The sequence below is a fragment of the Lissotriton helveticus genome, chromosome 1_2 (genome assembly GCF_964261635.1).
Source record: "Lissotriton helveticus chromosome 1_2, aLisHel1.1, whole genome shotgun sequence".
Taxonomy (NCBI): Eukaryota; Metazoa; Chordata; class Amphibia; order Caudata; family Salamandridae; genus Lissotriton; species Lissotriton helveticus.
In genome coordinates, this window is record NC_136058.1 from 53,555,539 (window position 1) to 53,569,021 (window position 13,483).

Consider the following 13,483-nt stretch of genomic DNA (forward strand, 5'->3'; position numbering starts at 1 on the left):
ACCATGCTGCAAATGCAACTACTTGTTAAAAACAACACTGAAAAAAACAAAGTTTACAGGGACGTTATAGTTAGAAAGCAGATTTAAAAAAACATAGAAATTCGCTTAAACCACATAAGGTTAGAGGGACATTATAGTTAAGAAATAGAATTTAAAAAAACATAGAAACTCCCTGAAAAAACTAAGGTTACAGGGACTTTAATCTCAGGCTCATGTTTCACTCATACAAAACCAGTAAAATTCAGCAGTTATAGTTACCTAAGCTAACTATAACTTACACACCCGCAATGCACTGCTTATGACCTCACATATTTCATCACTCATGACATGGTCAGTGACATCACTGATGACATCTCAAATAACCTCACTGCCAGCCAAAATTAACAAAGCGCAGGAGCACGCTCTTCATTAAAAAAAAAAGTTTCAGCCAGAATGACAGATCTTGGCAAAAAGAAAAAAATTAGGCCTAGGGGGTCAGGGTGTTACTATCCTCCCCTTTTGCTTTTTTTATAATTTTTTGTGGGACTCGGTTCAGCCAAGTCCCAAGATGGCTGCCAACTCTTCCTGATTGAGGTGTTTGCAGGATTTTGGGCTGCCAGATATCTATATTTTTAAAATTAAATATCTCTGAAACCACTCAACGTTTTCACACCAAATCACAAAAAGCATGCTTTCTGGATCAACATCTAGTTTTCTGCCAAATTTAGTGTAATTCAGAGGTTCGGGCTGTAGTTGTGTGCTAAAATGAAAAATCCCCATAGAATTAACATGGGGAAAACGTGTTTTGGAATACCTCTTTTTCTCGGCCCCGCTTCATGTTTTCCCCCAAAACTTTCAACACAGCAGCTGAACTAAATAGGGGAAGGTTTGTGAAAATTTCCTGAAGGTTCGTCAAGCAGCACCCAGCCGCGAATTTCGTTGCGTGCACTGCATCACCAAATGCGATGCAGCGCGCACAACTAAATTCGTTTTATTTATTTATATGTTTACTTACCTATTCAAGTCCGTAATCCATACATTACCACCCCCCATCCTGCCCCTGCCCCTCCTCACTTCACCGCCTGGCTGGTACTCCCACTACCGGCCGCGGCTGGCAGCGCCAAACTTATTGGCAAAACAGAGAACACTTCAACCATGGAATCTTTGGTCCTAGGTACAACTACCTACTGGGGATATATACAACCTTTTACCGTTCTCAGCGGGGGTTGGGCCTCGCGCATTGGCAGTCTCTGCAGCCAACCCCACGCATCCAGCCACGCCCGCCACACACAGCCTTTGGACACACACAGCAGGGATTGGCCTGCAGCCAGGCCCTACAGCCAACACCCACATGAAGCCAACTCCACACAGTGAACTCACCTCTGTCTGCAGCCAGGTCCTGTGGCCAACACCCAAAGGCAGCAAACTTAGGAGGGGGTCTCACAGCCCAACCTCCCTAAGCCAATTTCAGCTTTGGGGACTCCATCCCCGGAGCCTAGCATTTTTTGTTGGGGGGCATGTGTCCCCATCCCTGGGCTAATTGTTGCCCCAGGGACCCCATCTCACGGGGCCCTGTGTATTGTCTTTAGGAGAGGAGGTACATGGTGCCCCTGGGCCATTTGTGGCCCCTCGGGACCCCATCCCCTAGGGCCCACTGCAGTATTTATTGTGGGAGCCCCCTTCTCCTGCCCAGTCTCAGCCCTGGGACCCCATCTCCTGGGGCCTGGTCATGTTTTAAATGGTGAGGTGGCACGCAGCCCCACTACCCAGGCTGATTTTTAGTCCTGAGGCCCCCTTCTCCTGGCCATATTATAAGGGTAAAGTGGCGCATGCAGTCCTTGGGTATCCCATTACCCAGGGCCCTCCATCTGTTTAAAGAGTCTTTGCAAGCAGCCCCTTCCCGGGTCAATTTGGTACAAGGTACACCATTCCTTGGGGCCTGGCTAATTACTGGAGGGGAAGGGGAATCATGCGGCCCCTCTCCCTGGGATGATTCCGGCTCTGAGTACCAAGTCCCCCAGAGCCTAGATAATTACTTAAGGGGGAGGATGAACCCCACAACCACCTTCCCTAGCAATTTCAGTCCCAGGGACCACATCCTCTGGGTCCAGGTCAAGAAAAGATGCCCTGGAACCCACCCAGGGCTTCACTGCATCTTTGTTAATCTCCGCAGGGGAGCCCAAAGCCCCCCCAAAGCCCCAGCCAGCTCTCTCAATCTAGCGGGAGCTGGCATTACTGAAAATGCTGCTCCCTGTGGGAGGGAGTGACATTCCCATCTATTTCCCTGCTTGCATTACTGGGGGAAGGGAAACTGATCTGAAGTCTGCACCCAGCTGGCAGGAGCATTTGTAAAGCTCCTGCCAGCTGGGACCAGACTTCATAATGAATGAATGAATGAGTGAAAGAATATTTATATAGCGCCTATACTACCCGGGGGCCTCGTAGCGCTTCAGAACCAAGAAGCAGCAGCTACAGAGTTCTAGCAAGATTATCGGTCAAATAAATGCGTTTTCAAAAGTTTACGAAAAGCAGTTAGACTGCGGGTCTCCACGGGACCTGCCGGAGCAATCTTGCTGCGCTGTTCTGTACCACTTGAAGTCTGTTCATTGTAGACAGTGGGGCTCCTAGGTACAGGGAATTCCCATAATCCAGCCGAGATAAAATCAACGCCTGGATCATGATCCTGCGTGCTTCAAATGGGAGGAGAGGAAGAACCTTACGTAGCATCCTTAACAACCCATAGCATGTTGATGATTAAAGTGAATTAAAGTGGTCCAGGACAGGAACATGAATTAGATCAACGGTGTTATTGTACTCTAAGTCAACTTGATTAGAGGAAAAGGCATTATATATCGTTTCTATTTTCTCTTTGAAGAATACTGCCAGTTGATTGCAGCGTTCAAGCGCTCCTTCACTGGAAGGAAGGGTTTGTGGCGGAGTAATCAGTGATTTGGCTATTCGAAATATCTCTTTAGGGGAGTTCGCTACAGTACCTATTTTATCCTCAGAAAATTTTGCCTGAGTTTTTTTAATCACGTTTTTGTATCTCCTGATAGCTTTTCTGTAAGTATGTTTTGTTTCTAGCGAGGGGACTTGTCTCCAGAGTCTTTCCAACTTGCGGCAAGGTTGCTTTAATATTCTCAATTCAGGGCTAAACCAGGGAGCCGCGTTTTTCCTATTGCATTTCTGTATAATGACTTTAGGGAGGGTCGTGTCTAGTGTTTCTTGGATCCAGGCATTAAAGTTGGTGTTTGCTTCTTCGATGTTTGTTCCTACTTTAGGCTTGGTGGCTTTTAAGGATGCTTGCCATTTATCCAGGGGTAGCCTACCCCATTTCCGGTCCCATGGTATTTTAGAGGTTTGTGCCCCTCGAGTATTTTTAGTAACCCAGAATAGGGGGATTAAATGGTGGTCGGACCACAGTATGGAGATGGGGGTCTCCTGAGGTAAGATTATGTAAGTTGCTAAATATAGGGTCAAGAAGGTGGCCTTTTTCGTGCGTTGGGAGAGGGCACTTTAAGTCTAGACCTAAGGCCTGGAGGCCGAATAAAAGATTATTAGTAGTGGAAAGAGAGGTATCCTCTAAATGTATGTTTAGGTCCCCAAGAGTGATGAAATTAGCCATGGTTACTACTTGTTCTGAGGCCAAATCAATAAGTTTAGGGATAAATTCATTTAGCGCCTCGGGAGGGCGATAAATTAATATGCCTGATAGATAGTCAGTGGGGGACAGTTCTAAAGAGAAGGGGAGGTTTTCCCATTCTTTAAATGTCGATGGCAGAAGACGACATCTGTAGGTGTCCTTATAAATAATGGCTAAGCCTCCACCTCGTCCTGTACTGTGATCTATTCTGCAGATATTATACCCTATTGGAAGAGCGCAAACAATATCTGGGTCGTTCCCTGCTTGTAGCCACGTTTCGGTTAAAAATATGGCGTCCAGCTTATGTTCCTCGATTATAAGAGCTATCTCCGTGCAATGTTTGGGCAGGGATCTACAATTTAAGAGGGCCATATTATATTGTGTAGTAGAGGTATGGTCTCTGTCTAAATGATCATGCGTTTTAAAATGCCAATGGCAATAGTGGCATAGTAATGGGGGCTTTGCGGGGTCCAACGTATGCTGACAGGTCGCCTTCTCAGTTGGTCGTAGCATGTGTAAGGTATTATTGCTATACGTCATGGGGGTTTTATTGAGGGAACCAGGGGTTGTGGCCCCATGCCCCGTCCGATCGCGGACGGGAGCAGACGGGCAGGACTCTGGCATGACTCCGGCACAGGTCCCGCGCGTCCGCTGATCGCATCCGCTGCGTGGAGACATGACCGTCCCCTTTTAGGTGCAGCTAGAGCGCATCACAGCACTAACCCACACCCAATATGGCCGCTGTTTTTGGATCGCTTACCCGAGACCGGCTCTCAGCGTCGGTACTCGGCTGAGAATGGCCAGGCAGCGAGGGGGGGAGAGATCTCTACAAGGTCTCAGCCATGTGTCCAGGTTAAAAGCTTATTAATCAAGCAGAAGTCTAAATAACACAAAGTCTAAATAACACACATGTTTTAAAAAGATCAGCAAGAGCGAAAGGGATAGCAAGACCTCCCGGCATCCGCCTCAGGAGGGTGAGAGAGCGCACTTCTTAGTTAAGCGCATGTCTACAATATGCCCCTTTTATGTGCAGCTAGAGCGCGTCACAGCGCTAACCCACACCCAATATGGCCTCTGTTAATTGCTCTCATTTGACTTTGAAATTACTCTGCTATGTCCCAGGGGTGGGCAACCTGGGACATAGTTGGAGATGACTTTGGGGGATGAGGTCCCCAGGGCCAATAAGGAGTCCAGGAGGGAGACCGCCATTTCACTACATGGCCAGGCCCCGGGGGATGTGATCCCTAGTGCCATAAACTGCCCAAGGAGGGGGTTCGTGTTCATCTCCCCCTCACTTTTCACAGCTGGGTCATTGGGTTGGCGGTCCCCAGAGCCAAAAGCAACCTTAGGTTTGGGGTTCCTGGGATGGAATTGACTTGAGGATTGGGCCAAATGTGCCCCCTCCCCCAAATTAACGTATCAAATTCTCCCCAGGACCTCTGTAAATTAAAAGGCAAAATAAAAAATATATATTTTTGGCCCCTGTGTGGTACTCACTGGGCCTAGGGGGTCAAAGTATTGATACCCTGCCCTCTAGTCTTTTTTTTCTTAGAATTAAGTCCCAAGATGGCTGCCACCCGTTTCTGGTTGAAGAGGTGGCAGGCAATCAATCTCACCATGAGATCTGTGAGATCCGCAAAGGATTCACATCCCTAGAAATACATAAATCTTTTTTTCTTTAATAACGCTTTGAAAAATGACTCAACAGTTTGACACCAAATTAGAAAAGATTTCTTTCTTGACCGAGAGCCAGCTTTCTGACAAATTTAGTATAATTCTGTTCTGTGGTTCAGATTTCAGGCATGTCTAAAATCCCTACGTGAAAGTTAATGGGAAAAACACGTTTTGGGAACACCCTTTTTCTCAGCCCCCACTTGACAAATCACCCCATACCTTTCCACTAGCAGCTGGATGGACTGGCGTACTAGATTTTAACATTTTGTGAGTATTCGTCAAACGCCCCCAAATTTATTATCAAAACAAAAAATGCTTCATAAATGACAACTAAAGGTTTGATTACGATGCCGTCTGCCTTTCGTCCGACTGACACCATGGCAGTAGCAGGACCGCCCAACTAGCCGTATTCGGATATGACCTCCTTCAAGGTGGTCGCAATCTGTATATTTTGTATTGCGGCTTGTGCTGTGGGCTACAGCACACTCCGCAGAGCAAAAAATACACTTTCGAGACATCCAAGCACTATGTGGCATGGATGTTTAGGGGGGTACCATAGGTACCCCACCCCTAGATCCTATGGCAGAGGACCAGGGAGGGAAGGGGGCCCCAAAGTCACTTTATGCCTGCCTTTTCATGGCGGGTAAACTTCTATGAAAGGGCAGGTAGAAAGGGACATTGTATTCCCTATGGCGGTGCCTGAGCAAGCATTGTCACTATTGTAGGGATTGCAGTCCCTCCTACGGTTTGACGGGCTCCTTGAGCCTGTCAGATGCATTGTGGACGGTCTCTCCAGCTCACCATATGCCCACCATCATAATGCAGCGGGCAGACCTGCAGGGGCAGATGGCGGTAGGACTGTCACGGATGCTGTGGCGGTCCCACTGACATTGCAATCAGACCTTAAACCCTAACTATATCTATATATGTGTGTGTGTTTACCTGCTTGTGTGGGGTGTGTCTGTGTATAAATCATAAGTAATATATACATTTGTTAAGTAGACTTATTAGGTCTGTATATTTTTAAACCATACGTAGCATGTATGTCTGTACAAAGAACTGCACATATGTAAATTCATATACATATAATCAATTTGAACATGTATACATGCACAGGCATATGCTGTACATTTGTGTTTCAAACACCATTTTTGCATGTTATGCCTCAGCACACATGCTACTGTCAGCCTGAGTCTAGTAGCATCAGTCGTGGTACGTGACAAAATTCAACTGACCTTTTTAAATCCTAGAGGGTCTGGAAAGGGCACTTAAGTAGTTTGTGGAGTAATCCAGTCATGTCTCCTTTCTTTGACTTCTCTGATATGCCACAGGACCAAATTTTATCCTTCAGTTTTCCTAAGGTATTCAGACAAACGTTTGTTTAAAAATATCATGGTTCATGAATACTGAGTCAAAAATATTGCAATGTAAAACATATTGTGGGACAGAATATAGAATGTAGGAATATTTTGTTTTTATTTATTTAATATTTTTTTTGTATATATTTTGCTTTACCTAATATAGTTCGTAAAATACTGTTTTCAAATAAGTTTGATACACATTATTTATTTTATTTTAGTATTATAAGTTATTATTTTTATAATAATATTTGTGTTTATTTAAATATAGATGAAGATTTTTGTTTAATGTAATTAGAAATTGTTAATAAAGTAACTGGTCGTTGGTTTTGCAGGAGATAAGGAAATAAAGATGGGACTTTTTTTTAAATGTAAATCATTGTTTTTTTCATATTTTAATTGATACTTATGTAAAATGATCCGTGGATTAAATGCTATTTGAATTAGTTGTTGATGTTTTAATTGTTATTTGCTTCATCAGATAATTTAAATATTAAATTAAGGCACTACATTTAATATGTATTCAGTATTAGTGTCATTTGTAGTTGTTTTCATAATAATTAATGTAATATTAATGAGTTGATTTGTTTAATATATTTTAATGAATTTTAATTATGTTGTTTTAGAGTAGAAGAGAGGGAAGTGCTTAAATTCAAAATATTCTTAATATTGTAAATATTTTGTTACTTTTTGATTGTAATGTCATTTTTATTGTTTTATATTTAATACATTAATTCATTTGCTTTTTTTAAATATCTTTTATTTCAATGGTTTTTATTCTTTTTAGTTTACATGTATATGTTTAATTAAAAACAAATAGGAGTTGGACTAGTTAATCTGTCCCTCCATTGTTCAGAGGTTTGCCTTCTCTTTCTTAGATTTGAGTTGGAAAATTAAATGTAACTGGTGCAAACCCTTCAAAACGTTTGCTTATGTTGGAGTGGAAATAGGAAATCTGACCACTAGGAGGACAAATACTTTCTTATTGTTACTCAAATTGTAGTATAAATAGTAAATATGTTCTTTTATATTTTTCCTTTTAATTTAACAATTAGTGTAATGTAAAGTATTTTTTAATATTTATATGCTTTTTAGGTTTTCTTTTCAATTAGTTTATGTTATAGTATTATTGTATTATTTTGTTTTATTTTTCAATACCTATATTTCGTTAGTATATTTATTTTTTGCTAGTTTTTTTAATTTATGTTTAAATCCTATTTTTATGCATATATTTTTTATTGTTTTTCAAATATTTTAAGGTATATAATTTTAGGTAAGGATTGTAAGTTATATTCTTTCTATATTGTTATATTATAGGTATATTTTTGGAAGTGTGATTTTAATTTTTGAAGGTAATTTATGTTTTTAAAGTTAATATGTACCCCTTTATGTTCAAAATAATGATATTTCAAGTCACAAGGATTTCCATTAGCCTATAGAGGAACGAGACTAAAGGCCCAGTTCCTTTATACGGTTATGGAACTCTAAGGTGACTTGCATTATCTTTATCATGTACAGCAGGTGGCCCTTTATTTCTTATAAAACATGGTCACATCATAATCTTCTTTTTCAAAACAAACAGAAAAAATAATACTATCAGAATATCACGAAGGTAAATATATGCAGGCAAGTACAGGTTTGCTATACTTAATATATAAAATATATGTATAACTTAAAATATAAATATGTGTATATATAAGGACAAGTAAAGAAGTAAAATCATGTTATATTGTAATTTATAATGCTAAGATATGCTCTTGTTAAATGCAGGAGAGTTGTGGCTAAAATAATTTCAGAATTTACAACCTTGCCAAGGGGGAAGAACGATCAGCTCTTCAGGGTGCATGGCATCAGTAAGCTGGAAGACCAAAGCTTCCAAATCTGATGTTCATATAATTGTTTGTTGTTAAGCCAATTCCTGGGTTCTAGACTTTATTGGCAGGGAGGCGAAGCCTGCCTGAAAACAGATGTTCGTTCATTGTTGGACCAGCATAAAAGGTGACCTCCAAAGGCAAGATCTCAATTGTGTCACCATTAATTTCGAAAAAGATGAAAGGCATACCGCCATGCACAGTGATATTCATCCAAAATGTCAATTGGAAACGATTGCGGGGTGAAAATATTGAGAACTAAATAGCGAGAATTAAAATATTCTGAAGGCAAATATTTAGGGAACTATAAGTTTGCTATACTGAAATCAACTTTGTATGTCTTTACCATGATGATGCATGGTACTTAGACGTCGATTTCAGAAAAAGAAATACATACTTACCTGTATGTACTTACCTTCTTGATAATTTGATCCTCGACATTTAGGCCTAAATTTTTTGGCCTACTATATATTTTTCTTTTCGACACATACAGCAGGCACAATGGCCAATGGGTTTCTTGTGCACAAGCTGTGACAGTATGTGAGGTGTCAGACTGTAAGACGAGCTGCTTATCATCAGGCTAAGACTAGCCATTGAAACCTAGGAGATGACTTTACTTTGTCTCGGTGCAAAAGATACTTTCAAAATCTTCCTAGATACTGAATGACCTCCAGGCATAACTTCCTTCTTGCTCGGGTCAATGAAGAGCGTGGATCTACAATGGCAACTATATGAATTCTGGGGCATATTACCAAGGGCCATTATCGCTGCTTTAGCGGGACTTTTTCCCCAATGCGGTGATAATTTTATCGCCCTATTACCAAGCTGTCGCTAACACCAGCTAGCGACAGCTTGTAGGCGATAGCGGGCATTTAGGGGCCCACTTTGCATGTCAGCGATAATTATCGCTAATGACATGCAAAGTGGGCATGCCAAGATGTTAGCGACTGAAAACAGTCGCTAACATCGCTATCTCCTATTACCTACAAAGGCGTAGTTTTGGAAATATTCGCGCTAAGCGCGAATATCTCCAAAAGCTAACACCTGCCCGGAGCAGTTCTTCTTAGCCATGTTATCCAATGGGAGGTGGATAACATGGCTAAGAGCATTGTCACGATAATGTGTGAATATCGCTGTATTTCCAGCGATATTCACGCATTTCGAATGATTTTTATCGTTTCTGAGATAAACCTTGATGATAGCAAGGTATCTCAGCGAAAAAAACGTTGTAGCGCGGCGATAAAATTATTCCTGCTAACCCTGCTTAGCGATAAATATCGCTATTGCTAGGTAATATGCCCCTCTATTTGTTATTTAGCCCGACTGTTGATTGTTCTCATAAACTCAAAGAAATGGCGGTTAAGTGTTATTTCACAATGAAGACGATTCCATTATGACTTTTGCCCACGATTCTTTGTAATTTAAAACAATTGTCTCCGAATTACTTGTAACCTGAAGGAAATGCAATTTAATTATTCCCTTTCATAAGAGAGCACATGGGAAAATCAAGAAGTAAAAGGTGTTAGTTTTATTAGAATAAGTATGATAGGTGTCATCAGCATCGCGATTGTTTTTGTTAATACTGCTGATATTATGACTAATATATTTATTATCAAAATGTGTTTATTGTTGTTATTTCTTTTGGCATTTATTGTACGTTTACCACAACTGCTTCTAGATATGTTTATCCACCACTGGACTCTAGATATCACTTTTCTCTGTGATATCAGAACATGTGTGCTATATCATTCAAGACCTGCAATTATGAAGGGGTCATGTAGGCTGAAGCAATGTTTTTTCATGTCCATAGCAGAATATGCTCAACCGCTCCATGATGCCTGTGTTTGAGGTTCACCGCAGCAGCAGACATCTTTGGCAAGTCATCAGCTTCTGTATCTGCATACCTCTTGTCACAGGGTTACCATCCTCTGACAACTGTGATGATGAGAGAACACATCTGCTCTGTCCTATAGAGTTATGAGATGCTGTCCCCTGAAGACCCAGCATTTGGAACCGATTCAATGAAAAAGTATGTGATTCTTCAACATCCATTGCACCAGATATACAATAAAACTGTTTCCTTGGTTAGCTGCAAGCAAAAACTCGAATGTAATTACTGACTGAATTTCTGCTACTGTGGTAGCACTGGAACAATAGCTTGAATCTCACTACAAAGGGAATATTCGGAATTATATTAACTTGCGTGAAAATGGTTTTCACATCTAACCACAGCATGCCATGAAAAGGGGAAGCACTGCATCAAGATGCTGTATTTCCAGTTAGCTATGGCGCTGTGAGTTAAGTCTGGGAGTCGGAGGGAGGTTCTCTTTATTGTATTGTGAGATTAACCCTGGGTCCTGGGAGCTCATGCAGAGGCACTGTATTAAGTAACATCAGAAAGCGAGATGCAGAAGTCTTACCAACCTTTGGACACAGCTGGTTCTCTGAGAGGTTGCCATATTCTCTGTGATGCAAAGGATGTAAGATGTGAATATAGACTTTCAAACAGTTCAGAATATATAGCACCGTAAATTGAGATAAGATGCAAAAAATAATAATGATAATGTCTGTTTTCTTTGCTCCACCACATAACATATAAATCATTGCGATGATGTGATATTGTTTGTTACATTGCTGCAGATTTAGTATCCATTTTTCAGGAAACAGCCTTACAATGCAGTAAGTCGTTAGCGTGCAACAAGTTTGTCATGCAGCATTTAGCATGCAGGTAAGTATTCGTATCTATATCATGTATGCCTTTATGATGCAAGGAGTTTTTAAATTTTTTTAATTACACACCGGTAGGAATCGAGTCACCCACAGTAGCCCAAATCATTAGGGGCTGCAGGGGGAACCCTAATGCCACCATGTCCCCAGCCGGCTTCTCAGCCAGTACCCATAGTTGGTCCCAGCAGGAACCAGCTATATTACTTTGCTCCCTCCCAGATGGGAGCAGCTAATTTCATTAGCTCCCACCCGGTCAGTAACAAAGTTGTATTTCCTTCCCAGGAAACTGCGGGCAGGGAATAAAGTTTATATTTCCTCTCGCACTCTACCGGGTAGGAACACGAGAGGCATATTACCAACGATTAGCGATATTTATCGCTAACTAGGCTTAGCAACACATTTTTTATCGCTAAGCATCGCCGGAAATTATCGCTGAGATAACGTGCTATTAGCAAAGTTTATCTCCAAAGCGATAGCGTGAATATCGCTGAGAATACAGCAATATTCACGCATTAGCGACAAAATGCTCTTAGTCATGTTATCCACCTCCCATTGGATAATATGGCTAAGAACTGGTCAGAGCAGGCTTTAGTTTTTGGCGATAGCGGGAATATTTCCATCGCTACGCCTGCCTTGCTAATAGGCGATAGTGACGTTAGCGGCTGCTTTCAGTCGCTAACAGGTTGGGTACGCCCACTTTGCATTTCATTAGCGATAAATATCGCTGACATGCAAAGCGGGACCCAAACCGCTCGCTATCGCCTAAAGCTGTTGCTAACTGCTGTTAGCGACAGCTTGCTAATAGAGCAATAGAATCATCGCCGCTAAAGCGGCGATAATTGCCTATCACCCTGCTTGGTAATATGCCCCCAGTGTCCCAGAGCATGGGGTCCCGTAGACACTACAGCAGTATTGGACCGCAGAGGACGGGGTCCTGGAGCCGATGTATGGCTTGAGGAGGAAGGTGCATATTCTCCTTTCCCCATAATTAAATCGGGGCCCGGGCATGGTGCCCCCCGGGAGTCAATGAGGCTACTGGAGGGGGGGCATGCCTCACTTCCCTATAAAAACATCAACCCCATGAATGGGATCCCATTCCCAATTATACGAAAAGCAGGCCATGGGGACGAAAGTCACAAGGGCCTAAGAAAGGTTAGGGGAGTGCAGACCACAACCCCTGCAGGTTTAAATGATAAATTGGACATGTCTTGTTTTTTATGATCCCCATGTTCACTACTTGTTGCTCATTATGTCTATACTCTGCAACCTCTGCTTCCTTTCTCTTTAACAGTGTTGTCGCTCCTGTGGCAACTCCTCATTCCTTAGTTTGTACAATGGGCCTTACCCATGGCAAAACTTCACTTTTTCTTGCAAGGAGTGCTTTTACCACTGACATTGTTTACTTGATTCTAGAATCTTTTTTTTGTTCTCGTCTTTTCTTTTTTCTTCTACATTTCTCATAATGTTTCTCTCGTTTCTGGCAGGCTGGTCGAATCCAAGCATAGCATAGCATCTGCTTTAGTGAGAGGCTGGGTTTGCGTTGGGAGAGTAGGAAGTAGTGGCGCTCTGAGCAGTATGATCTTGTAACTGAGATAGGTGTGCAGTAGGCACGCGGTGCAAAGCAGGACAGGGGAACACAAACCCTACAGAAAAAACACCCCTGAAATGGTGTAGGGAGGCCTAGACCAAATGGAAGGAGAACGGATCATGTGCACACGCAAGTGTAGTATGTAGTCCTGGTGTGAGGACTAAAAATGTTCTACTGGGAGAAATAGTTGCTTCAAAGTACAAAAAACGTAGGAAATCAAGGTTCATGTGAATAAAGTTTTTTATAAGTCAGGTAGTGGTCAGTACAGTAAAATAGTAGCCAGCCGACATGTGTTTCGTCACACCGTGAGGGAGGTGTAAGTAGGAAGAGGAGACGGCGTTGACCTGCTTTGCCATGGAGAGGGAGGAGTCGAAGATGAATCCTAGGTTGCGTGCGTGGTCCGTGGGTGTTGGTGCTGTTCCCAGTGCAGTCGGCCACCAGGATTCATCCCAGGCAGAGGGGGTGGGGCCACGGATGAGGACATCCGTCTTGTCCGAGTTCAATTTTAGACGGCTGCTCCTCATCCATTCAGCGACTGCCTTCATTCCCTCGTGGAGGTTGGTCTTGGCGGTGTGCGGGTCTTTGGTGAGGGAGAGGATGAGCTGGGTATCGTCAGCGTAGGAGATGATGTTCAAGTCGTGCT